General features: G+C 38.5%; 1 pseudogene; it reads right to left on the bottom strand.

Moving 5' to 3' along the window:
- Window positions 1-1450: 1450 nt before the first annotated feature.
- LOC141592308 (uncharacterized) lies at window positions 1451-20721 on the bottom strand (annotated as a pseudogene).
- Window positions 20722-26735: the final 6014 nt, after the last annotated feature.

The raw sequence follows: 26735 nt of genomic DNA, 5'->3' as shown, positions 1-26735 counted from the left end.
GGTTCCATTTTTTTGCCCATGATACCCCCTAATGTAAAGGATGTTAAATGGACGTTAAGTTTGATGGCCTGACAATAAAATAACAATCATTTATTCCCCCTTCTGCACAAAAAATAAGAAAATGATTTTGGATCACACGAAACACTCTACCTCACATGCAAATGAATTTGGACCACACAAAACTTACCAAAAAAAAAAGGAAAGAAAATTCGACTAGCATGAAAAAGGAAAGAGGGAAGAAATGATTAACTAAAAGGGAATATTTGTGTATGTTCCTTCTACTAATTAATACTATAAGGGATTTGCTAAATCCAACACAAGTTTTTACTACATCCAACACATATTTCCGTCTTATTCCGACTCTATCCCTCTCACTTTTCCACACAATAGAGAGCAAAACTGAAGAAAAACTAAAATACACCACATATAAGTAATATAACCCATCAATGAGAGGTATCGTAACCGTCTCTCTCCACCTAACCACCCCTCCCCAGGGCTGGGCTACAATTTTCCGGTGACCCTATCAACGCCGACCACGGCCTCCCATCTCTGTCACCCCAATTCACGGCTACACAAACTCTCCGCCTGAATGGAATAAGCGTGACACACAACCGCCGCACATGACTCCTACAGCGTCAACTCCCACAGCGTCAAGGCCGTCAACTCCCACCGCGTCGAGTCCATAGGGCCGACCACTTCTCCCCAGCCACCCTATTCCGGCGAACGAAAACTAACAACCATCCTCTTCAAACCCAATTTCTAAACCCTAATTACAAAATAATTTTTTACAAAAAAAATTAATTCAATCGATCAAAAGACACATGTATTAATAAAATTGTTGACGGAGAAATTGCATATGATATGTGTAAATTAATTGGTTCCATAGTTGTGGAATTATTGAGGAGTTAGATTAGTTTTTGAGAGAGAAAGAGAGATCAATTTTTTTTTCAATTTTTTTAATGAAGGGTAGTTTTGGAATAATGTGGGAAAATGTGGGGAATATAAGTAAACTTATGTGTGGGATATAAGTAATTACGTACTATAAATGGTGCATGCTTATTAAGAAAAATCATCATATTCTGGTACTATCTGAATTTATACTTTAACCAAAATTGTATAATATTTACATTAAAGTCCCTTGGCCAAGTCTATCACACTACACTATCAATTAAAACTATATAATATAATATAATTAATTTGTATAGATTTATATGATTATATATATAGTATTGATATAGATATAGATCAAGTGATTATGCCTTTTTCCCTGATCATTACCATAGATCATGTGATTACGCCTTTACATAACGCATGACTGAGCCTGTGACGGTCTATGTTTCCTATTTTCTTTACTAATTTGAGCGATTTCACATTGGTTTGTGATCTTTGGTATGTGAGATCGTTTCTCATTCAGGGACTAGCTATTTTAATTTCAGTCTACAAGCCTACCTAACAGTAATATCCTTTTTTTGAGAAACATGCGCTTACATTGTTGTTGACTATTGACACAATTCTATGCAGATCAAGCGTGCAGTTATCATTTACAAAATCAGCATTTGTAAATAGTTGGAATAGAACATGGTATACAGCCATACAGATGAATACTTGCAGAGAGCCGGAGACAGAATGTCACCTGAGAAGAACCAAAGGTGACAGATTGAAGCTTCCGCGATGACGGTCGACTTTTTGAACCAATGATCATACTCCTCCATCCATCGCAGCCAATTGATCCACAACAGGCTGTGGGAGACTAGCCGTTGGGTGTCCTCCAGGAGTTTCAGAAAGAATTCACAACATTGCATGTAGATAATGTTTCATCTTTCAGCAGATTCCTCAACATTATCCTTAAGCCTGGCATCACCACTTTCTGTCTGTTTCATTATCTCCAGCTGCCTTAGAAGCTGAAGCCTTTCTGACCCATACGTCGACGGTATCTGCATCAGCTCATTGTTTAGTCCATGAGGGTTTATGTGACACTAATCAATTTAATAGGATTGAACATACCAAGGCCGGAACATATCTTTGGATGGCGGCCAACATAGCTGCATGCCCAACTGCAGTCACCTGCCCAGAATAAGGACCACTAACTCAATGAATAAAATCTCCGCGTGTCTCCCAAATTATTTATAATCTTGTCAAAACAATTTATGGAATTGTTTTCATTTATGTTTGAAAGAACATTTGAGTTGCCCCACATCAATTTCACAACCTGCGGATTTTAAAGTATGTAATCCCAAGTCCCAACATATTCATATTCAAGCATGTAAAATCAGGAAAAATTGCCACTACAAGGTTTATTTTGCAAGCATGTTAACTGACTAAAAGCAATAGTGTGCGAATTATTTTGCAAAATCAGGAAAAATTGCCACTACAAGGTTAACTACAAATATTCAAGCATGTAATCCCAATATCCATATTCGTTAACAAAATTTTGATTATCCTATCAGTTGGCAAAAAAGCAACTCACCGGAAGGAGCATAAGAACTCCAATAGGAACAACTGATGCTAGGTCAGTAAGAGTTCTGCGGAAAAACTTCTTTTCCTTGTCAGTTAACTCATCACCAATTATTGCCCTCCTGAGGAGCCCTGAAGCAGCAGCAGTATCAATAGCTAGAAGTTGAGTGCCTTGCCAAACATCCTGCAAATAAACAATCGGCATAAAAAAATATAGATGAAGTAAAATGTGAGGGTTGAACATAAACCAAACCCAAACTTCAACCCAGAAAGCGGGTACCACAATTGACAAAATGACCTGATTCGCATTAAAGGTCAACTTTTTTGCATTAAGATACCCTAAACCACACCTGATTCAAGGAACTTTTGCCATTTTTTGTTGGAAGTACCACTGTAAATATTAAAAAGACATTCAAGAGCTTACACATTTAAACATTTTCAACTAATTATACAAGAAATGGTATCAATTCTCAACACACCTAGAAAATCTGGCTGCCTATTGGAATTTTGAAGGAAAACAGGTACCCATTACCTGAACCGAAACGAAAATTATGGTTCAGGTAAGGATCGTATTTTTTGGGAATGTCAGTTCAGGTAACTATTTAGTGAGCACCCTTTAACAAGCAGATCATCCCTACTCCAAAGATTTAGTGAGGCTAATGTCTATGGTGGTGCGTTTTGAAAACTCAGAACTCCTGAAATACTGAATAAAATTCTGAGGTCTAAGACAAAAGGTAGGAGATATATTATACATCCACAATACCACTAAGGCAAAATTTTGCTTTGGGATATAATTCGAGTTTATTACAAACGAGAACCCAGCAGAACTAGCAACAAATGCAAGACTCCATATCTGGTGTTCAAAAGCATCTCAAAATAGTCAAGTTTGTCAGGAGTAGAACATAAACACACAATTATAACCATTGTTCACTGAAACGTAATTTCAGTGTGGTGCAAGGAAATGTAAAAAATTGTTAACCAACTTCACGAAACAACTTAAATTACTTTTAATATCCAGAAAATGATTTCTCTTTGCATCTTTTTGACAACATAAATGCATTTTAATTCATATACTTTTATTCCACAATTTTCTTAGAGCCAAAGACTCAATATTCTCTGGAATATTACAAAATAAAATGACTCACACAATTGCGTGCACTTCTTATAAACATGACAAAACAAACCTGAACGCAAAAGCAAAAAAAAAATTGAAGACCCAAATGGAGTAACTTGAATTGAATCAAAAACCTTATATAACATAAATTGAATCGAAATTGAACCAAATCCGGCACATGCCCAAATAAAAACCCAAACGCGAATTGAACCTGAACCTAAGGACCCGAATCAAAAAACTTATTTTTCTTATTAACACCCACTTATTGTATGATTTGGGTAATTATGGCTTGATTCAACCATAATACTTCTAATTTTGAAATATTATAACGTAATGAAAATAGTATGGGAATCGACATAATTCGTTCACATCCGACCTAATAATGATTCACTTTTAATCTAACCTAATCCGACAAAATCGAAACTAAGGCCCGCTCAAGTGAGATCGATTAGATTTAGCCCGATCTAAAACCAAACCGAATGACCCGTGTGTCAAATCTTAGCTTCTTATATGACAGCGGTTAGTCTTCTTCCACCTGTTGGTGCAAATTTCATTTGGGTCATTCAAGAATGCCTTGCGTGGATTCAACATCGATGAATTTTGGAGGGGGTTACATCCCACTATCCCACCCTCTACCCCTCCATATGTTTGAGGTATCCTCAATCTTTTCATACTTTAGAGACTGTAAACTCAGCCACAGCATATATCACTCATGCATACAACTCTGATGGAAGGTATACATACCGTGCTTGTCTCTTTAAGCTTTTCAAGTGATTTTTCAATTAAGCTCTCATTCTTTTGCCCTAGCACAAGTTCAGAGCCTCTAGCGATACTAACACACTGAATATCCTGAAATGATTGAAACAAAGCTTCATTAGTAGTCTCATAAATTCCTACCAAAAAGTTTACAGCATGTTATTTAAGTGAGTCATCTGAAATACAAGTATATAACAACCCAACTGCAGTCGCCAGCACTAAAAAATTCAGATCCCTTCCACGACATCATTACACAACTCTTTATAATATAGTTGTGCCAGTTACACCAGACAGCTTCGCAAAATCTTACATCCACCGATGCTGCAAAACATATTGTTTTCTGTCTGAGTATACGCTTGGCCCTTGTATGGATACCAAAATAGGAGAAAAAGGGAAGAGAGGGGGAACCCGGGAAGGATGAAAAGAAAAGGGAGGGAGAAGGTTTCTCTCCAAATCTCTCCTTTGTTGGAGAGAATTTAATATGCCTTGGAGGAGGGAAATGAAGGGATCCATTTTCCCTCCCCTCCAAATCCCCCCAACTTCATTTTGCTATCGAAACAAAAGATTTCAACTCTCCATTTCCCTCCGCTTCCTTTCCCTCCAAATCTCTCTATCCAAACACGCCTATAGGCATTGTTTGGTTACGAAAATAGAAGGGAAAGGGAGAGGAGCGGAGGGAGAATGGAGGAGCTGATTTTCCCTCCGAATCCCTTCCCTCCCTTTCCCACCAAATCGCCCCATCCAAACACACCCTTAGGGTTTATTTGAATTAAAGCAGGAAAGGGAGCAAGAGTAAAAAAAGTAAGCTCTCCGAATATTTCTTATGGTGGAGGGAGTTTTGTGTCGTAGGAGGGAATTAGAAGGAAATTGCCTTCAAATTTGTCCAACCCCATTTTGCTCACCGGCAGAAGGAAATTGCCTCCCTCCCTTCCACTCCCTTCCTTTCGCTCCATATTCTTTCATACAAACAAAGGGTTAATATTCTTTTCAACAATAAGCAATACCATTATCAACATATCATAGCGCTCGTTCACTAAATTCAATCACGAAAACAAGATCTCTTGGGCATGGGATATTCAAATTCGGAACCCGATAGCAACCCATTTACACTAACTCTATATAATAAAACGGCAGAACAAATATGCGAACTTCTTAGAGAAAGCATAAGCCTAAAGTCACCTCTCTTTGACAGCCAGGAGTAACATCCGCAATATTCTGGAAATATTTTTTTGAAAGATTCCGTCGCACAAACTTTTCCACAAAATACAGGACCCAACATATTTTATTTACATATAAAAATCACAGAAGGAAAGCCAGAGTAGTAGTGGAGTAGAAAATAGAAAATTTCCACCAAAGAAATGTCACAGTGAAAGAGTCACAAGGACAAGCAAGCAACAAAAAGAACATTCCATTACATAGAAAGAAATCTTAGTAACCTTCAAGGAAAAGGTGGATGACAATGCTATGTGAGAGAATTCTGTTTTTGACTTCCACCAGGTTGGTTTCGCAATTCAGTATGTACATAAGTCTCAATAGCAGGGCATACAGCAGAAATGAGCAAAACTTAAGAAATCTTGTTAAGAGTATCGTAGTCCAACTTTATTTAACATCAGTTTCGGAATTGGATCCCTCCATAATAAGAAAATGGACAAAGATAATCAGGAATTTATCAGTAAAGTAAAAAGAACAGAGAACCTCAACGAGAAAATAGATAACGGAGATCATTCAACCATTTAAACTATTTACAAGGATAAGCAACAACAACAGAATAACTCAGCATAGAGTAGGAAAAAGGCATAAATTACAACTTGTGACACTACAATGATGACAACTTTTCACCTAGAGTAGCAAAGATGTGTTTCGTTTTATTTATTTATAAATGATTTTATAGAAAGCTAATATCCACTCATCAGTTCATCAGATCATCATTCAATGCATTTTCAATCGGAAGCCCCAGATAAAAAGAAAGAAAAGGGGACCAAAAAGATGAAACACACTTACGCGGATAACGATTCAGGAAGAAGGATTATCATGCAAAAATATAAAGTAATTCCAAGAATTATAGGATTAACAAGACTGCCTCCCATCACTTCTTCAAAACATAATCGCTGCCATTTTGTAAAGGCATTGGTCAATAGACAGTCTAGAGACTATGCATATTCGGAAACTGTTACATCACATCAAGGTATTGCTGAACTATCAGCTATGTCAAACACTAGGTTTAGGCAAATGATTGGAACATCAAGTCAGCCAAGAATGCATGTCAAAGAAAATAGCTTAGCCAGCCAATAGGTACCTCTTCACTTTCAGACTGATTTGTGCTTTTTTGAACTCGTTTTTCAAGCTCTATGAGCTCACTCCTCAATAGTTCAAAACGGTGAATTTCGAATATCGACGTTTGAATTTGCACTCGACAAATTAGACAAGGATGTATCTTCCTGCATTACAAGAAAGCAAAACTCAAAATCACATTTCCTGTAAATAAAGCTGGCACATCAAAGTTAGATCCCATGTTCAGCTACTCGGATTAAAAAACAAAAATACGGAACTAGACAAGCCCACATGAGAAACATTGGGACTAGGGCGATACACCCTGTAAGGAGCAGAGAGGTGAACAAGTGGATGAAAAGGGATGCCTATCAAACATTTTTACAACCGAGAAACACCCTTATCTTGGGGTGTCACAGCAAGTCAGAAAGTATCACCACATTTTGGGGAAAAAAAAAGTAGCTTGCATACATGATAGAAAGTTGCATTACAGTCTTCTATATATCTGAGGTTTCTCTTTCCCACACAATATGTTGCCTCATAGTCTTAAGACATTAAGTCCCTTGTAAAAACAGCATGTCAGGAATCAACTACTCGACCAAAACATTGCACACCTACCCCAATTAGCACATGATTCAATATTCAACGAAGTGAAAAGAAAACATCAAAGTAGCTCATCCATGTCAGGACCTTAAGCAACATTCAGAGATCTAATAATAGCATATATTAAGACAGCCGACTGATAGAAAACAGTTAACCACTCCACAACACCAAGCCCCGTCACGTAAACCAATCCAAATATAGACAACTTGTCACGGAGATCTCTCAAAACCCAACTAGAAAAAAAAAAAAAAAAAAAAAAAAAAAAAAAAAAAAAAAAAAAACTGGGGAACAGGACACGATCACCACCTTCTCAAGTAAAAATAACAAATAACGTCAATCCAACAAGAGAAGTGTTGGAGAATATTGAATCAAATCACGGGTTAAAGCTTGCATACAGCAATCATTAAACTTCATCTTAACCCCTCTTCCACCAAGTTAAGCTTACTGATGACAGTGGGATTCATGCTTTAGACTAAGATTATGAAAGAAAACTTGTCCAAAATACAAGCTCATCAAAGAATTGAAACACAAAATTTAGGTTAACAGGACAGCAAGCCAAAACTTACCGTTCTTTCAATCTACTTTTTTTTGTCCATATGCTCTCAAACTTATCCAATACTGATTCCTTGACACGAGAGAGAAGTCTGGTCTTAAGAGGCTTTCAACTAAGAGTTGCCTTCCTCTGTTATTTACTATCAAGTTACAGGTTGGAGGAAAGAAACACCCCATAGCAGCTGGCTATAAAATTTTTTGTACTATGTAGAAAACCCTTCTCAGACGTCCCCCTTAATCGAAAGGAGAGTTCTGCACAATTTCAGCACTCAAACAGGTACCAATCACTCTCTTTCTAAGACCAAATATCATCTCTGTACAACAGAATGTCAACCTTCCCTCCCTAAATCGAAATGTAGCCAGAAACCAACAATTTTAGACTGGAGTAACTAACGATCATGTTTTTACCCATCAGAGAATCATAGGACGGAAGTACATTTGAGAATCAAGGGATTTTTGTATTTTAAAAAGCTTATAAATGCTTGGAAGCATCAACCAATCAAAGAATATAATGAGATGATACACATACATTAATATTTCCAGCCTTCAAAGATTCACTGGAAGACTTCTTCATCGGAGGACGGACAAGAAAGGCCCACAAGCCACGAGGACTACTGAACTCCAAAGACAAAGTTTCATGTGTTAAGTCTCATGTCAAAAAATGGAAAGGCTTTATGTCATATTTACTATTAAGGTATAAGAACCAATTATTGGGCTTCAACCATCAGCTTAAGCTTTTGGTTAAAGCCCAATAATTGGTTATATGGTATCAGAGCATTAGGTCCCAAGTTCAAATTTTGGTGGACTCCTATTCTCACCTCTGGAATTTCAGCACAAGGTAGGTGGGCCTGTGCATTAACCACGCTTCAAGCCCACAGGCTTTGCGTAGCCTACAGGCTTTTGCATGAGAGGATGTATTAATGTATAAGAACCAATTATTGGGCTCCAACCATCAGTTTAAGAGCTTTTGGTTGAGATGGTTCTCTAATATTTATGATTATCATTAATATTGTCCTCATGAAACTTTGATTGCTGATTGCATACCTGTTGTTTTTTTCTGCATCAAGTACACCCTGGCCTCTATCTATGTCATTTGTAAATTTGTCTCCTTCATTATTAGCAATCGATTCAACATCATCATTTTCCTAGTTCATCAATACAGCATGTAAGTGCAAAACTAAAATGATATCAAGGACAAGAAATAACACATCCATGATCACATGTATATTTTGCATGATTGTATCTAATTTTTAGTCAAAGTAAGTCGATTGGTTCAAACCCTCATCCAAACCTACGTGTCAAGATTGGGCCGAATCAGTTCTCATGCTGGTCTGATTGATAATTCATGAACATGATACAGGGACACAGAGAAGTGCATACAGAAACATAAGCACCTAAGCACACACATAAAACATTCATTACCTCCTGAAGACAAGCTGCCTTAGCTCTAAAAGATGCTTCAAGAAACTCTGCTTCTTTCTTAAGTTTCCTGATTTTCTCAAGATCAGAGCAAGCAGCTTTCAATTGTTCTTTTCCAGAACCAGAACTGGACACATGCATCTCCTGGAGCAACTTCTCCAATTTAACCAAAGCTTCTTCTACATTTTCTAGTGCCTAATATGGAGGCATAGTCATCAAAAGCTAAGATTGTTCTGATTTCTTCACTAGCAGGCGTAGGAAAAAAAAACATTGTGAAGACTTGAGGGAATCTTAGTTCAACAGACAACATCATAAACAATAAATTGGGGTGGTATACAGTTACTATCACCAAGAAGCTTGCTAACGAGGGTGCCTGTATGAAAATTAGATAAGTAGGCAAGAAAACAATATACCTTGTTAAAAGAATCAGGCTCCCCCCTAGAGTTAAAGCTAGAAACCGGTCCGGCTCTCTGAACAGAATTGTTCGACTTACTCCTGCCAAAATAAGCCAATTCAAGTTTGACAAACAATTGACAATAACTAGCTCATTTAATGGGAATAAAATAAAACTATAAGCGGGTTGCATGCAACATTAGTTTATTACTACAATGCACACCTTCAAGGCTTAGTTTGACAAGGCACGAGACGCACTGAATCGATGGGTTCCCAAGGCGGAAGGGCTAAGACACGTGCCTTATGGGTTACGAGGTGCACTGATTTATCAAACGAACATATATACTTTACAGTAAAATTCTGTGCAACAATAGTCCCTTTATTTGTTTCAAAGAGGGCTAACAGTTTGTAAGTGAAAATTATGGATGAGGGGGAGAAGAGAAAATTGAAACAAAAGAATTAGGAAAAACAATGGAATTGCATGATAATGCGAATAGAGTGTGCATTGGTGCGCCTCGTGCACCTTAGCTGCGCCTTTTGAAACCCATGTGCCTTAAGCACCCTGAGGCGATGACTGGTGCCTTAGTGCGCCTTGCGCCTAGGCGTGCCTCAGGCCCGCTTTTTTAAACTCAGCTTCAAAGTTAAATTAAAGTCCACGCCAGTTTTATTGGATACAGCATAGACATTCACTAAAACTAAATTTGTATCTGATGTAATTTGGCTGTTAATAATTTTTTTTGTAGTTGTTATAGTTGAAGATGTTGGTGTTATTACATCAGTGATCACCCTAAGTGTCACACAAATAAAACTAATATGTACTATAATTAACCCATAACCCTAAGATGGAGTCATTGATACAAAATTACAGGTTGGTTCAAATCCATAGAAGTGTATTTTAGACATCCTTGGTTGTAACCCACAGTCAAACTTGGTATACTATCCACTTATGGAAATAGCCCGTGGCTGGATGTGTACAAAATCAATGGGAAATTCCTCTCTTCTATTTATGCAGGAACACCTCTAGAATAGACAACTCAAGGCAGTTTCCTCCCTTACTTGCTTCTACCCAAACCCATATTTCTGCAAACCCACTGCTTGAAGCCAACCAGCCTGAGAATGAATATGCCAGCCTTTGTAGGGGAAACATACGGGACTTACGCTTACTACTTTTCTAACATATAGCAAACATCTAGGCTTAAGCAATATCGGGGAATTGAATGTCTTACATTATGTGATATAACTCCGCCCAAGGCTAATTGCACCCGAATTAGAACATGAGACTAGGATTCTTCGGTTCAATTAGGTTGATTTCAATAGTACATCTTCCAAATTGTCCATTACCCATTCCAAGCCCTCACAGCACGCACATAGTGGCAAAGTTTCCCCAATTCCTCATTTTCTATTAACTTTATATTATCTCTGGTTTAAAACACTAATATGATCCAGTGTTACATTTTTTTTAAACAAAAAAAAGCGGACTAAACCAAATTTAGAAAGATTCACTCTAAAGCTAACGTTGTCGAGTATATTGTCAGAGAAAGCATAAAATGATATTGCAAGCATCTTGAGATGAATGGTGAACCATGTAAGAATATTTTCAGCTGCTTGCTGACTAGCTTTTTCTGTCATTCAGCCATTCCTGTCATCATTTACACACTATGTACACATATAAGAAGAACATTAACTCACTTCAGCAGGCCTAGTTCCTCCATGGAACTACCGAGTGTGTTCAATCTATGACAGAAAAAAGAGCACAGCATTAAGGAATGTACAAGTCTAAAGGCGCTAGCAGAAAATAAAAATAAATAAATAAAGGATATGAGTTCAATTAAGAACATATATTACCCTTTTGAAAGAAAACGTGCTGCCTTCACATTTGAAGGGTTTTCCACCCATTTACTATGTTTAATGAAGACCCGGGTCCATCTCGAGCAAACATCTAATGCCTTTTGAACAGCTTCTGAATTTGGAGGACCATCAGACTTCTTTTCATGCCCGTGCGTGTTTTTGAGGGTGTTACTGTAGCCTGGATAGAAAGGAAGCCAATCGAGCTCTTCACAAACTACCTGCAGAATCAGATTACAAATTTACATGTTTTAACCACTATATGATGGCGTCATTTTTTAATCAAAGCAAAGCTTGAACACAGTGAAGCATGCTTACTTCAACATACAGTTCATACGAACTGATCGAAGAGAGCTGCGGATAATACAGCACACACCCACTGACAAAATATCTGATAAATAGCACGCAGTAATGAAGGTCAGCTAGCAATGAAAAAAATTGAAAGAGCTTTAATAAAATATACTATAAGACAGACCTAATAAAGCATTCAACCGGTTCGTCAATTTTATCATAACCATTAGCAGCTAGGAAAGACCGTGTACTTCTGCCAAGAGCAACAAAAAATCCAAATATTGCCAGATCCTTCTCCAATACCTGTATTGTCATAAGATAACATTCCTCCAAAATATTTAAAACATAACAATTTATGAAAACTGCTTTTGTCAACGTACACTATTATGAAAAGTATTTATAAAATAAAATAAAACTTAACCAATTTCAGACAAAGTTAAGCCTAAAGACCAAACATCTCTACTACAACCAACAACTAATCCATCTGTAAAGCAAGTCAATTGCTCTTGTCCTCGCATTTGCCCAACTTTAGGGGAGTCATATTTCACGGGAAACGTTACTATTCTCCGGGAATTACAAATGCTCTACCTAAATAGCCCCTCCCTCAACTTAATAGTTCACTGTCACTTTCGCCACTTCAGCTCTTTTTATTTTTGTCAATCCTCTCAGTAATTTGAAACTTGCTTCATTGCCAATATGCCATTATTGTTTTTGAATTGATCCAACAAAAGCACTCCAATTTGAACATGCATGCCACACCAATGACAACTAAATCAACTGCCTCTGCCCATCACTTATACTTGCTCAGCGTCCACAATCTTGTTATGTTTTCCCAGCTATGAGCTATTTGATGAATCAAAAAAAAGAAGACCCACAATTTCTTTGCTTCTTTCCTCCACCCATCTGGCCATCTCACTCCAATATGAGCTATCTACTTGTATTAGTATTTCTATACCGTATATTTTCCAACACGAATATAATGAAGTTTGTTTTAATTTTTGATGTCAATATCAGACAACAATCACAGCTTTAATGGAAGATCTAGTTAGACAGCATTTTAGGCCTATAGCTAAATGGGAGTCAATGTATCTTCTATGAGGTGAAGACGATGAATTGAAAGAGGAAGAGAGAAAGAGTGTGTAAAATGGAGATTTGCCAAATGAGTGATTTGGATTCTTTATGTTGACTTTTCTGTAGTTAATGGGGAGGGAAATCTAGGTAGAGTTTCTAATTCCCGTGGATTTAGGCCTACCCTAACTTTACTACACCAAAATATCAATTTCAACAGATACTGCACCAATCATGAACGACTTTTGTAACTTCACAATATCTTGCGAAGCTTCCTTCCTTTTCACGAATGAGAAAATAGTAGAAAACTGTTAAGAGTGAGAAGAAGGTTGACATGTTAAAATCGTATGTCCTGTAAGAAGAAGAATAAAGGCTGCTTTTAGTAATTTATTAACCTACGAGGACTAAGAGTACTGAATGACCATACTTAAAAAAGCTTTCTAGTCACTCACCGGAAGTAGTGCGTTGGATGAAAGAGGGTTCCATAACCGAAGGAAGAGAATTTTTTGTTTAGTACTTTGTTTAGTAAAAGGGTAGGGTACGGAACGGAAATGTTATGAAAAAAGTGTACATGATTAAGTAAAATGTGTGCTTGAAAGAGCAATACACAGAAAATTGGACCATAGGTCTTAGCAGTACTGCTAAGTCTGCTATTACATTTGAATAATGGCCCAAAACATTTTCTTACAAAGTCTAGCAAAACATTTAATTAAAAAATGTTATACAGCAACATCAAAGCCTTAACCCCAGAATGATTTGGAGTTGGCTGACATTAATCATCCTTTGAAACTGTCAATGATCGACTGCAGACATAAAATAAAATAAAATAAAAGGGGAAAGGGGAAAGGGGAAAGGGGAAAGGGGAACATGATAAATAGTCATTCTAAACATATAGCTATGAAAGTCAGAAAATGAGAAGAACTCCTTTTTTCTTTTACTTTTCAAAAAATTAAAATGTTACAAAGGCGAAATTTCTCCAAACTCCAAAAACTCTCTTCAACAAGACCTAGACCATATTTTGGATGTTAACGTTGTGCAAATATATATCATCGGGAAAAGAAAGGACATAACGAGATTACATTCTTGGTCCGCCCACACCCTTGATATGCGCCCAGCAACTCGATCTCCTTTAGTGCCCCCAACACAAAGTTACATATTGGTGTATATTCGCAGTTTAATTGGTATCAGACAGCCCATTATGCAAACAAGAAATAAACCATTCAGGCATTCAGCTAACCCTTAACTTAAACAAATATAAAAGTTACTCGGGTTGTTACTCACTTCAATACTTTCTGATGTGGTGAGTTTTGACCATATTTTTTCTCGATCAATAGCTCTTTGCAGCTGCTTCTGCACAAGATCAACCCAAAATATCATCTCATCGACCGAGCAATCATCAGCTACCCCACAAGCTGCAGCTCTAGGTCCAAAATGAACCAAGAATTCTCTCTGTAGACCAATTTCCTTTGCAGTATGATAAGCTTCATGTATAGGAACAAGACCAACAAGAACGTCCATCAAACTACCAGTTACATCAGGGATAATGGAGAAGAACTGTGAACAAGAAACCTTTGCTGATCCAAGCTTCGTTATCACTGAAGAACAGACCAAAGCCAGCACAATGAGTGACATATCTCCGGCATTACCTGATCCAGAAGGTGTTCTTTTCCCAAACCTGATACACAGTCATCTAGTTTTATTACACATTACAGGTTTAAGAGCAGACCAACAAACTATCAACAGTGTGCATAATTTAAACAGAAGGTGATCACACACATTGTGGCAGCCTTGAAACGAGGATCCCTTTCAAAGTGATTGACAAATGTTGTTACAACAACTGGTATTTGTTCAGACCAAAACCAGTCAAAAAGTTGAGGTTGTTTGCCAGATAATTTCTCCCTGATTATAGTTTCCAAAGGGGCAGACAGCCGTAATAAGCTGCATCATCATAAAGCAAAACGTCAGTACATATGAAAATTCGAACACCAGGAAATGTGCAAATTAAAAATGAAAGAAAACTACACAGGATTTATCATAAGAAAATAATGATAAAAGAAAAGTAGCCAGCGTACATAATATTTAAGAAACCACAGATAAGGAGCAGGCCTTAGTATCACCCACCCACCTACCTTAGTTAGCTGAGCCCGCCAAAAATACTCCAGCATTAAAAATTGTTTTCAATGGCAAAAGAGAGGTAATGCAAGTACCAAGGATTGCTTCACTATCAAAGACCTAGGATTCCAAGAAAATCTAGAAGCATGTGAGCCGCTCTGTCACTTAATTTCTTTCCACTGTGTAGTTAGTTAGGCAGAAGGTCAATTAGAGATTCGCTTGAGTTAGTTGAGTACATCCAAACAATGAAGGAGTCCAATGGCATGAAACAGATACCAGCCATTCTAAATTCTTATAATCATTCACTCATGATCAACAAAATTGAGTAACTTTCATATCAGTAAATTAGACCAGATATCCCAAAATTTCACCATTCAGATGAAGAATACTTTTTACTTCGGTGTTTTATGAAGTTAGTAAAAACCTTCCAATGATATCCTCTAAACCTCCTTCTATACATCTATAACTCAATGTTAATTTCCTAGAAAAAGAACTTAAAAGTGTAATAGTTAGCTGACTTAGCACCATTGGTCATTTACACAATTCTCCACTTTTAAGAGTCAATAAACAGGGCAAATAACTCCTACATTATTAATAAAAATATTGTATACTGCACAACTTAAAAGACAAATGAATTATTCAAAATCTCCAATATAAAATTCCTTATTAATTGCATAAAAAATAGAAGTAACTTATCACAGTTCTATGCATGGAGTAAAAAAGTAGTACACGCGACTTCAAGCAGGGAAGAAGAGAAAGATATGATTTTGTTGAGGCAGGGTAGGGTATGGAACTTTCTCAGATTGGGCAGGTTTTGAATTTCAGCTTTAAATTTTGAATTTCAACTCAAATACCAATATTACAAGTACACGCCAGATATTTGAAACATGTCCTTACATGTGACGTGACCTGCTCGCTTCACCACAATCCCCTCCTCCCACACCAAATAAAATAAAAGGAAAAAAGGTCTCCGTCATGTTCAAACCCTACCAGTGTCTCTATGACAATTATTGCTACAAACTTGATTGAGAGATTTGATCACGACAGAAGATACCGCTTAGTACCACTTACAAAGTGAAAGCACATATAAAAGAGGAACAACAACCTTCTTTGGACAACAACATTTACTTCTTTATCTCCTCCATCCCTGCGTGATGCAACCTCATGTGCAGCTTGCAATAACGCATAAACAGATGCCTGAAAAAAGTAAAATGTACAAACCTAATAAATGGTTCCGTGCCAATTGAAACTAAACAGCAACAAACGTAGTAGGAGCACATAACTTTAATATTTAATGCAGCTATAGCCTACAGGTTCTTCTGTTTGTCGTACTAACGCAACTTTCATATGTATCTGAAACAATTTTATTGGCAGCAATGGAACAAAAAGGGGTTCAAAAATAATTGGCCAGAGCAAAACATATAGGAACTGTAAGGCCATCACGGAACACCATACACTCAATTAGAGACGGCCTATGATAGTCTGATTTGGGTACGAGTGTCGGGTACAAATCCGAGTGTCGGATTCGGCATAACTAAAACTTTGAGACACGGGGACCCTGTTGTAAAATGAGGACACGAGGACACGGGTGAGGGGACACATCTTCAATGCACTACTACACTTCTATATTTGTAATATTAAAAAAAAATAGTATAATTGAAGGAAGGAACAACCATAAGACTTAAAATCGTTAAATATAGTACTAAATGTCATATAAACCCCTCTTCCCCTACTTTTGTGGTGAGAGCCTCACTAGTTAAATCCTCTTAGGAGAACTGTCGGACTAACAAGTGTCGGGTACAAAATCCGTACTCATATCCATGTCGTGTCGACAGAGGTACCGTCCGAAGAATAAAGAGTTGAAGTAACATAAGAGATGGCAATGGGTAGGGTTTCGGTAGGGTCCTATAGGATCCATATCCAGACCCATACTATATATATTGGACCCAAATCCGAGTTCCGACTCATATCTGCAAGGTCCAAAATTTCGGGTAGGGTCTAGGTCCCCGATTTTTTTCAATTTGTTTTATTAATTTCTTCATCTTTTTATGTAATTTTGCTATTAAAATTACATACAACGCATTAGTAAGTTCAACAAGATTATAGATATAAAATAAGTCAAAACTTATCATGACTAAGTTATTATTTGAACGATGAAAAGTTATATGTTGTTTCTCGAATATTTAATTTATGTTGTAAATTCGTTAATAGCCTATGAAATAAGTAAAATGACATGAGAGTTAAAAAAAGGATAAGAAAACAGACTTTTTTAGACTTTAGTTATTCTTATATATTTAAAAATAAAATAAAAATTGAAAAATATGGGTCCATGGGTAGGGTCTAGGTCTTAACCACCCAGATCCGCATAATTTTTTCTAGACCCATATCCGGCCCAAATCCATTGGGTACATAAAAATGAGATCCATATCTGGCCCCTCAAGGTCCAATCCGAGGATCTAGGCAGGATCCTGGACCCATTGCCATCCCTAACTCAATGGGAAGTTTCCTCTTCGAATGATTTGAGTTAGTATAGTGATGATGGACATAGGGAATAATAAGAACATAATGGACAGCCGTTCCTACTTCTTAGTTACTACATGTAACAGGCTATGTTACTTCGACACTTCATATGAGCTAGCATACCCGTGCCCAACACTTGACACTCTGACACTTCATTTTAGACCAAAAACTTGACAATTTTTCATAAAATAGCCGAGTCAGACACTTGGGTTACACACCCATGTCCGACGCTTCGAACCAAGTCTGCATAACATAGAACATAGGTCCAAGAACTAGTTTACTCATTTCCTTTGGGTTATATAATATCGCTTCACACAAATATTAAACTACGACAAAAACAGACAAGCCGCCGACATTTCATGTATGATTTCACGACAAGACTTAGCTTGTGATATCACCCAAAATTAACTAAAAATCATTTGCAAGACTATAAGTAATACTCTCAACATGAAACCTACCCTTTGGTACACGAATGGATAACAAACAAGAAAAATAAAACTATTGCTAAAAAGTTGAAGACTGCAATGATCCAACTTACATTGATTGACCTGCTATCGCGTAAAATAGAAAGCATATTCTTATATAGATGCGCAGAATGCAGAATATAGTAAACAACCTAAATTTTATAAAATTAAGTCAACATTCAAAGAACCTTTCAAGGCAACCTGATATGATAGTGCCTTTGCCCATGCATTTTTGTCAACGCCCAGCCATGCTGCTGAAAACCAGGGTATTTTCCAAAGTGAACTTTTTTCTTTTATTGACAGCTCAAAAACTCTGGCTGCGTCATATAACGATTGAACAAGCCCGTCATTATAGTCTTCATTTTTCAGTGCTTGATCAAGTCGCATTCTCATTGCTTCAACATCTCTGCTCATGTTAGCTTCTGGATTGCCGTTGACCTTTAAACCGTCGTCAGCAGAAGCAAACTGAATGATGCTCCCAGCTCTTTTTATTTTGTTAGAAAACAGTGTTTGTTTCCGAACCCTTAAATACCTACAACTAAATATATAACTTCTGTTCTCAAGTTCTGTACATTTCAAGAAAGTCTTTCCAATAACAGCGCAATCTGTCTGATCCAGATCACCCACTTTGTACAAAATATGGACTTCATTTGATTTGCGAACAGATAATCGGGTAGAGGTGCTGGCAATATGAAACAAGTCAGAAAATAGTAAGCAAATCTTTTAGAGTTCTAAGAAACAATTAATGCTCATGAATAATGAAAGAGATTTTAAATTTAAGTAACCAACTATGACAATTGTAATAATACGTTGACGGCCCATCTGTAAGATAATGTAGTAACATTTTTCGGGAAGAGCTAGTTATACCATCATGTCCATAATCAAAGGCAGTAACTTCCTTATCTTTTTCACTGTAGCAATACTCTTGGCTACTAGGGCATACAAAGGAGTAGACCCACAAGCCAAATCCTACAATATTTCAGTCAATAAAATTTTTTTTCTAGGCAGTAACACACACATCTAGTAGCGAAGTACATTATAGGGAATAGTTTTTCTTGTCAGGAATGATGTTCTGGGTTACCTATGAAGTTTACGGCACCAAGAAACACAAGATATTGGTGCAAATATTAGTACCGGTCAGAGCAAGACCAGAAGGACCACCTCATGAAAGGAACAGCCCATGATGCCTATAACAGAATGGAGCACAAACATCCTCCCTTTTCAAGTGTCCTAACAAGTAGCACCCATTCATTTTCTTCATAATTCGAAATTTCGTATCAAACTATCCTTGTCTATATATTATGGTTGGATGGATAATGAACAGGGGCAGACCCACTCTTGTGAAAGGTGTAGCACTTGCCACACCATAATGTGGAAAACTTGTCAGAGAAATGAAAATTGGACATACAATTCCCCTTTTATTTTGCTTTATTGTACTTCAACACACAATCACGTGTCTCTACCAACTGTTACTGACTGATTATTTCCAATACTTCTTACGCAATCTACTAATTCTTATTTCGAAATTTAACCCTCTATCTCCTACTTTATTTTCTTATTTACTCCTTTAAAGCCCCCAATCACCTCTCTCATTTCCTCTAACCATCTCTTATTATACGGAGTCATTACACTTATCATCTCCCTCATTTCTCAGTTCATCCTTATTTTATCTCATTCTCATAATTTTATCTTCCTCATTTTCTCAACAACTTTCTTATAACACCCTGAGTAATATTTTTGAGACAACGATTAATTTGTCACATACCATTTGACAATTACTATTGATGCAATCTGTTATGTTTAGAGTTATTGTTTGATCGATCAGTTGTTTTCTGGTTGAAATCGAGTTTAATTAGTATTTGACATTTTCTATGAACTACGAAATGTTTGGCTAGTGTATTAATGTTTTCCTTTTTTCTGGAAATTCTAAATCAATTCGGATGCATACTTCTGATTAAGTCACCAGTGTTTTGATTGCCTTTTAATCAATCCTCCAACGTAAAAACCTAATTTAGGGCAATTTTTATAGTTTTCAAAGGGACTGGCTACTTTGCACCATTTTAAAGAAGTAACTCTTGAGTTTTTGATCTTGTGAACTTAGATGTTCAATAGTAAAAAAAACGGCAATTCTGGAGTAATTAGAGTAGTCATTTTCTTGAGGGAGTTGATAATGGTAATGGTTTTTTTTTTCACAGTTTGACAATCTTGCTACATCATAAAAATAATCCTGGGTCCGCTCCTGATCATGAGTAATTTAAATGACATTTTCCTGCTACAAGCATGCTTTGGCTCAATGCAACTAATAAAAAGCCTAAACTTGTAGTACTCGGTAATTCTTATCACCAACCTCAAAAATCGTCTCATTAACTATGGACTACAAACACCTCTCAGTAAACAAAAGTACAACTCCAAAATTCATTTGAGTAAACTAGAAGAAAATTCAGATTAACTCTGATAAATTGGATCAAAAATAATACTCCAAATTCTAACTCAAAAAATGACTATCTTAACTCCTACATACATAGATGATACATCAAATTAAACGGAGCAACACAAGATAATGAAGAAATGCAATAATATAAGGTAAGATACATAAGTAGGAGTAAAATCGGACAAAATAAAAAAGGAATTGAGTACAAGTGGTGGACTAAAAACCCTAAGTTGAATTATTAACAGCGCAAAATGGATGAAGAGGGAGGAAAACACAGACCTTGGAGATAAGAAGCAATGGTGATGAAGTTTAGCTGACATTTGGGTAAGATGGATAGATGAATTCCGCGGGGAAAATTAGATGAAAGATAAGAGGACACAATGTGTAGAAACTAGAAACCTTGTTACTTTTGGCAAGGGGGTGAGAGAACGACTACGTGGATTTTACGCCTTCACATAACGCTTTTTCCTTCCCCTTCTCCGCTTGAGCCTACTCTTGGGACTGAGCAAAACCGTATGCCTGATGGTCGATACAGTTTTAGAAACCGTATCGTATTGTTTATACGGTTTTTAGATTCACAAAATTGTCGACCAGGCACCGACCCGATTTAACCGTATACTCGGTTTTGGCAGAGTTGATGGGGACTACATTGAAGATGAGTACAGCTTTTCACCCTTCAACTGATGGGCAAACTGAGAGAACCATTAAGACCTTGGAGGATATGTTACGAGCCTGTGTGCTGGAATTTGGCGGTAGCTGGGAAGATCGGTTAGACTTGATTAAGTTTTCTTATAACAACAACTATCACACGAGTATAAGGATGGCCCCTTTCGAGGCATTGTATGGGAGGAAGTGTAGAAGCCCAGTGTGTTGGGATGATAGCTCGGAAGCTGTGGATTTGGGACCGCAGATGGTACAACATATGATTGAACAAGTTCACTTGATTCGGCAAAAGCTGAAGGCGACGCATGATCGACAAAAGAGATATGCGGACGTGCATCGCTATGACATTGAGTTTCAGGTGGGTGACAAAGTTCTTTTAAAGGTGTCACCTATGCGTGGTGTGGAGATTTGGCAAGCGAGGGAAATTGAGCTTAAATTTTATAGGCCCTTATGAGATATTGGATAGAATTGGTGAAGTGGCTTATAGACTAGCTTTACCACCAGCTCTTAATCGAGTTCACAATGTATTTCATGAATCACAACTTCGGAAGATTATGAGTGACCCGTCTCATGTGCTAGAGCTTGAGACAATTGAGCTAGATGAAGCACTCACTTATGTTGAGGTGCCAAAGGAAATCCTGGATCGCAAGGCGCGAAAGACGAGGAATGGTGAGACTACGCTACTCAAGGTGTTATGGTCTAACCATAACGGGGAAGAGACCACGTGGGAACCGGAAGAGGCGATGAAAGAGCGATATCCACATCTTTTTGCACAGTTATGTTTGGTTACGGGGTCGTAACCTTATTCTTTAATGGGGGCAGGAGATGATCGCATACGTTTTGAGTCGGTTATGTGTTGGAGTTGGTTTTGGGGTGTTTTGTCCATCTTTTGTCAAGTTTTGGGACTTGTTCGGGGTGCTTTGAGTTGTAATGGGTGGTGGAATTGGTAGGTATGCTTGTTATACAGGTATGAGTATGAACTTCAAGGGCGAAGTTCGTTTTTACGGAGAGAAGATTGTAATACTACGCATTTCTGGGTTTTGGTTACTTAGTCGAGTGGGTTGTACTCGACCAAGTATGATTGGCCGAGTGATTAGTGTGTTCCTGTCAGGCTTCTGCCTAGGTGTCACTCGATAGAGTTGGTGAGACACTCCGTCGAGTAGTGCGTACTCGGTCGAGTGGTACTCGGCCGAGTGCCCGGTCTGGAGTTGTATTTTTGTGCGGTCTGATTAAAGTGATTAGGGGATTATATAAACACTTCTTCAGTTTTTGTAAATCACTTTTAAGCCTTAAATCATTTCTAAAACTCCCCCTAATACCCTAATCATCATCCAAGCAAAGATCTAGCATTTGTTGTCGGATTTCATCGTTGCTTGCGTCAATCAGATTGTAAGTATTAGTTCTCATCTTTTATTCAGTTTATATTCGTCTTAAACCCTAATTTAGGTTTTATGGGGGTAAATGATTATGTAGTTGTAGATTTTGATTAGTATTTGCATGTATATCATTGTTTAAGTGGGGAATTCGTAGAGGCGCAATTCTAGACCGTTGTTGCGCTATTTTCTTGGAGTTTGCGAAATAAGATGAGGTTTTCCCTACACAGTATGATTATACAGTTAATTGCATCAGGGCTGTTGTGATTGTTTGATCATAGTATTTGTGGACATAGGCCACCTACCAGTCTGTGGATACGGGCCACCTATCAGTTTGTAGACATAGGCCACCTATACGTCAAGCCAATATGTGGACATGCAGCGGTCGAAAAGCCACGTTTAGAGGCGCAGAAATGCTTTCGACCGGATCGCTTTAGATCGGTCGGTTTCGTCTCGGTGAAGGTCTTGAAACGATGCAGAGATGTTCGGAGTCGCCACCCAGCAATTATGGGATGCTTGGAAACCGTTCGAATTCACTTTATACCTCGGTCAATCAAGGCAAAAAGCGGCGCTTGACATAGGTACTAAAGATAAGAACTCATCCCCCTTTAGCATCCTATCGCTAGAATGACTCTCGTACGCCCTGGATAAGGCCATCCACTATCCAAAGGTTCTGAGTAAGAGGTGAAGGTACGTATTGGGAAGTTCTTTATATAATACTACGATTTTATGTGCTGTTGGGTACTCTATCGAGTAAGGCTTACTTTGTCGAGTAAGTGTGTGTTGGCGTTCTGGACATTGTTCTGTCTGTTGGGTACTCGATCGAGTAGGGGAAACTTGATCGAGTGCGTGGGTTTTTCCGGGCTTTTGGCCGGGTTTTGATAGCAATGCGAGATTGGTATATAAAGGATTTTTACCAGTTTCTTTTTACTTTTACATCATTCTAAGTTTCACAAAAGAGAAAACAAATTTACGTAGCTCTCCTCTCTCACATTGCTATCAAATCCAAGGGCTTGAGTTGTCGGAATCCAGGGTTCTTTACACCGTTAAGACCGTCGCATTGTGGGTAAGATTCTAGTACAGTTTTTGTATTGTTTCGTTGATTTTGGTTTAAACCCTAATTGGGTAATTTGGGGGTTTTGGGAGTATTTTGGTATAAGATAGTGATTGTATGATTGTATGATTGATATGAGGTGATTTCGTAGAGGAACATTTCTAATCTGCTGTTGTGACGATTGTGGTGATTTCATTTCCAGGTAGGGTTTCCTACTCAGTTATTATTTACATGATCATGAGATAGTTGTTGGTTTGATTGATTGGTTAATGGCATTTGTCTATATCGTAATTGAATTGGTAATGTTGATATTGTAATTGGTTGTGGTTGTTTGTCTGTGGTTCGCGAGGTGCGCCCTCGGCTAAGTGGAGTCACTTGCGGGAGTGGCTTCATGCCCTTGATTCGCTCCTTGTGGAACCCGCCACAAGAGGGGATGTGCACATTAAGGAACATGAATTTGCGCTCGGAAAGATGAACGGGGCTTAGGTGGGAACGGCTGCGGTCCTCCACTGACTGTGTGGATTACTGATTGTAGGCTAGTTAGGTTATTGGTGATGTGACGGTGTTGGAGAATTGTGTTGTGTATTGTTGTTGTTTAATCTTATATTGTGTAATCAGTAACTGACCCCGTTTAATTATTTTAAAAACTGTGGTGATCCAATCGGGGACGTTGAGCAGGTATTGAGCAGGTATGATATGGATGCGCGAGGGATAGCTGAGCTTGGGTCATCACGAGTCGTTTAGAAGTCTTCCGCTGTATTATCGAACTTTACATTTACTTTAGTTTGTTTTTGGATTTGGAACGGTCGTATCACATTTTGCAGTTTTGGATTTTGTTATGTAATCACTATAAACTTATCTATTTAAAGTACGTTCTTGGATGGTCAATTTGATATACATTGCGTCGGGTAACCGAGATGGTAGAACTTTCATGCATTAGGTGGTCTTGGTAAAGCACCTTGGAGTATGGGGGTGTTACAAAGTGGTATCAGAGCGACGATTTTGGAACCTGTAACTAATGAACCTAATGAACTTAGAGAGTCAAACTAAAATGAACCCGGGTAGGAGTTGTTAGGAGCTAATGCAAAGACTTGGGAGACGTCCTAAAGTCGCAAACTCGCCCTACAACTTTGAACCGGTCACTATGGGGTGTCATGGGATCGCTATGTGTTTACTAATGTTTATATGAATATGTTAGATGGATGATGTGTGGTGAATGGAGGATGTAGTGGAAAAGGGTGAAGGTGGATGTAAATGATAATACGATTTTTGGCTTAACATGTTGCATGATGAATTGATTTATAATGTGGCCATATTAGTAACATATGAATAGGAGATGTTTTGTTGTATATCATGTTTTAGGTTTGTTGCGAAAAGTTGTAAAGTTAAAGGCATGCAGGTAGCTAGAAATGTTAGCATGACTCGATCGAGTGGGGGTAACTCGATCGAGTAGGGTGGACTCGATCGAGTGGGCTGAGCTCGATCGAGTGGGTATATGACAACGTTGTGCAGTAGCTGCTGTTTTGTGCAACTCGATCGAGTAAGAGGAGTACTCGATCGAGTGTGAGCTACTCGATCGAGTGCGAGCTACTCGATCGAGTGCGAGCTACTCGATCGAGTACGTATGTGACTCGATCAAGTGGGTTTTGTGTCAGCCGTAAGCTATGTGCTTACGTTTATCTCTCCTTTTATAGCTCAAAGATATGCCGCCAAAGAGGTCTGCCATGTATGCTAGGGCTCAGGAGATGAGTGTGGACGAGATTGCCAAGATGCTTGAGTATCAAGAGGCGCTTACCGAGGCTCTTAAGAGGTTTGGGAAAGACAAAGATGTTGGGGTAGACTTTGCCAAGATGAGCATTACGATATCCCGCTTCAACCCAAAAGAATATATGGGTACTGGTGCGCCAATTTTGCTCGACAATTGGCATAGGGAGATGGAGAATATCTTGGGGGTGGTTCATTGTCCCAAGGATTTTAAGGTGGAACAAGCTGCGTTCTACCTAAGAGATACCGTGGGGGAATGGTGGGACAAGGTGAGGGAGAGTGCCCTAGATCTTTATCTGAAGTAGGGTAAGTCAGTTATACCATGAGTTGAGTTCAAGAGAGCTATGCGCAGGGAGTTCGTTCCGGAACCTGTTCGCAGTAAGCTGAGGGAGGAGTTTGATTCTTTCAAGATGACCTCGGATATGACGGTGGCTGAGTATTACCACAAGTTTAATGAGAAATCGAGATATGTTGTGGACATGGGGTTGAGTCAGGAGACCTTGGCACTTCGGTTTGAGAAGGGGTTGACCTATGAGATCATGAAGAATCTACCGGTTGGGGTCCTTACTGATGTTAAGGAAGTGTATAAGAGGGCAGGACGAGCTGAGCGGTTGGTCGAGATGGCCAAAGAGAACAAAGAGAGGGGTCCAGAAAAGAGGTTGGCCGAGAGTGAGGGTGGTGGTCAGTCTAGCTACAAGAGGGGTAATCATAACCAGGCAAGGGCTTACTCATCGGGATCAGGTTTCAGTGGTGGAGCTTCTTATGGGCGTGGTCGTGGTAGTAGCAGCAGATGAAGTGTCTCTTGTTTCAATTGTGGCGGTATGGGCCATAAAAGGCATGAGTGTATGAGTGCCGGGGGAAGGAGTTTTCAGAGGCCATCACACGGGAGCTTTTCGCAGGGTCCGACTCAGAGCTATGCTAGCAACTGACCAGCTGGGTCATGGAATAATCAAGGAGGACATGGTAACAGAAACGGTGGGTCCAACCGCAATGGCGGTAATTCTTATCAGAAACCGACGGCTAACAACAATCAGGGGTCAGCTAACAAGCCATCTACTTCAGCTAGTACAGTTCAAGGAGGTGAACAAAAGACCAGTGGCAAGCTGTTTATAATGGACAAGAAAGCTGCTGAGGATGATGCGCACGTGATCACCGGTACCTTTCTTGTTAATGATGTTTCTACCTTTGTTTTATTTGATTCGAGGGCGTCACACTCTTTTGTATCATCGGGTCATGTTAAGTCTATGGGTTTGAGTGTAATACCCGTCCTTTTAGAGACTCGTTGACCATCATTGACTGACCTTAGACACTTATCTAGACCTTTGGAAACCTTACGAGCCAACCTTGTAACGTCATAACCCTTTGAGTTCTGGTAACTCGATTTAGCGGGGGCTACTTGATCGAGTAGCTTAGTCGCTCGATCGAGTAGAGGCCACTCGATCGAGTAAGTTGCATACTCGATCGAGTAACGGGAGTTCAGCGGGGAAATATAAATTGTGATATCGTGAAACCCAAATCATTTCTTTACCTCTTCTCCCAAACCTAGATGTCGTCATATCCTTTCTCCTTCACCATGATTCATCTTGTTGGA

The sequence above is a fragment of the Silene latifolia genome, chromosome 7 (genome assembly GCF_048544455.1).
Source record: "Silene latifolia isolate original U9 population chromosome 7, ASM4854445v1, whole genome shotgun sequence".
In the NCBI taxonomy this organism is placed as follows: Eukaryota; Viridiplantae; Streptophyta; class Magnoliopsida; order Caryophyllales; family Caryophyllaceae; genus Silene; species Silene latifolia.
This window is presented reverse-complemented; position numbering and strand designations above follow the sequence as displayed.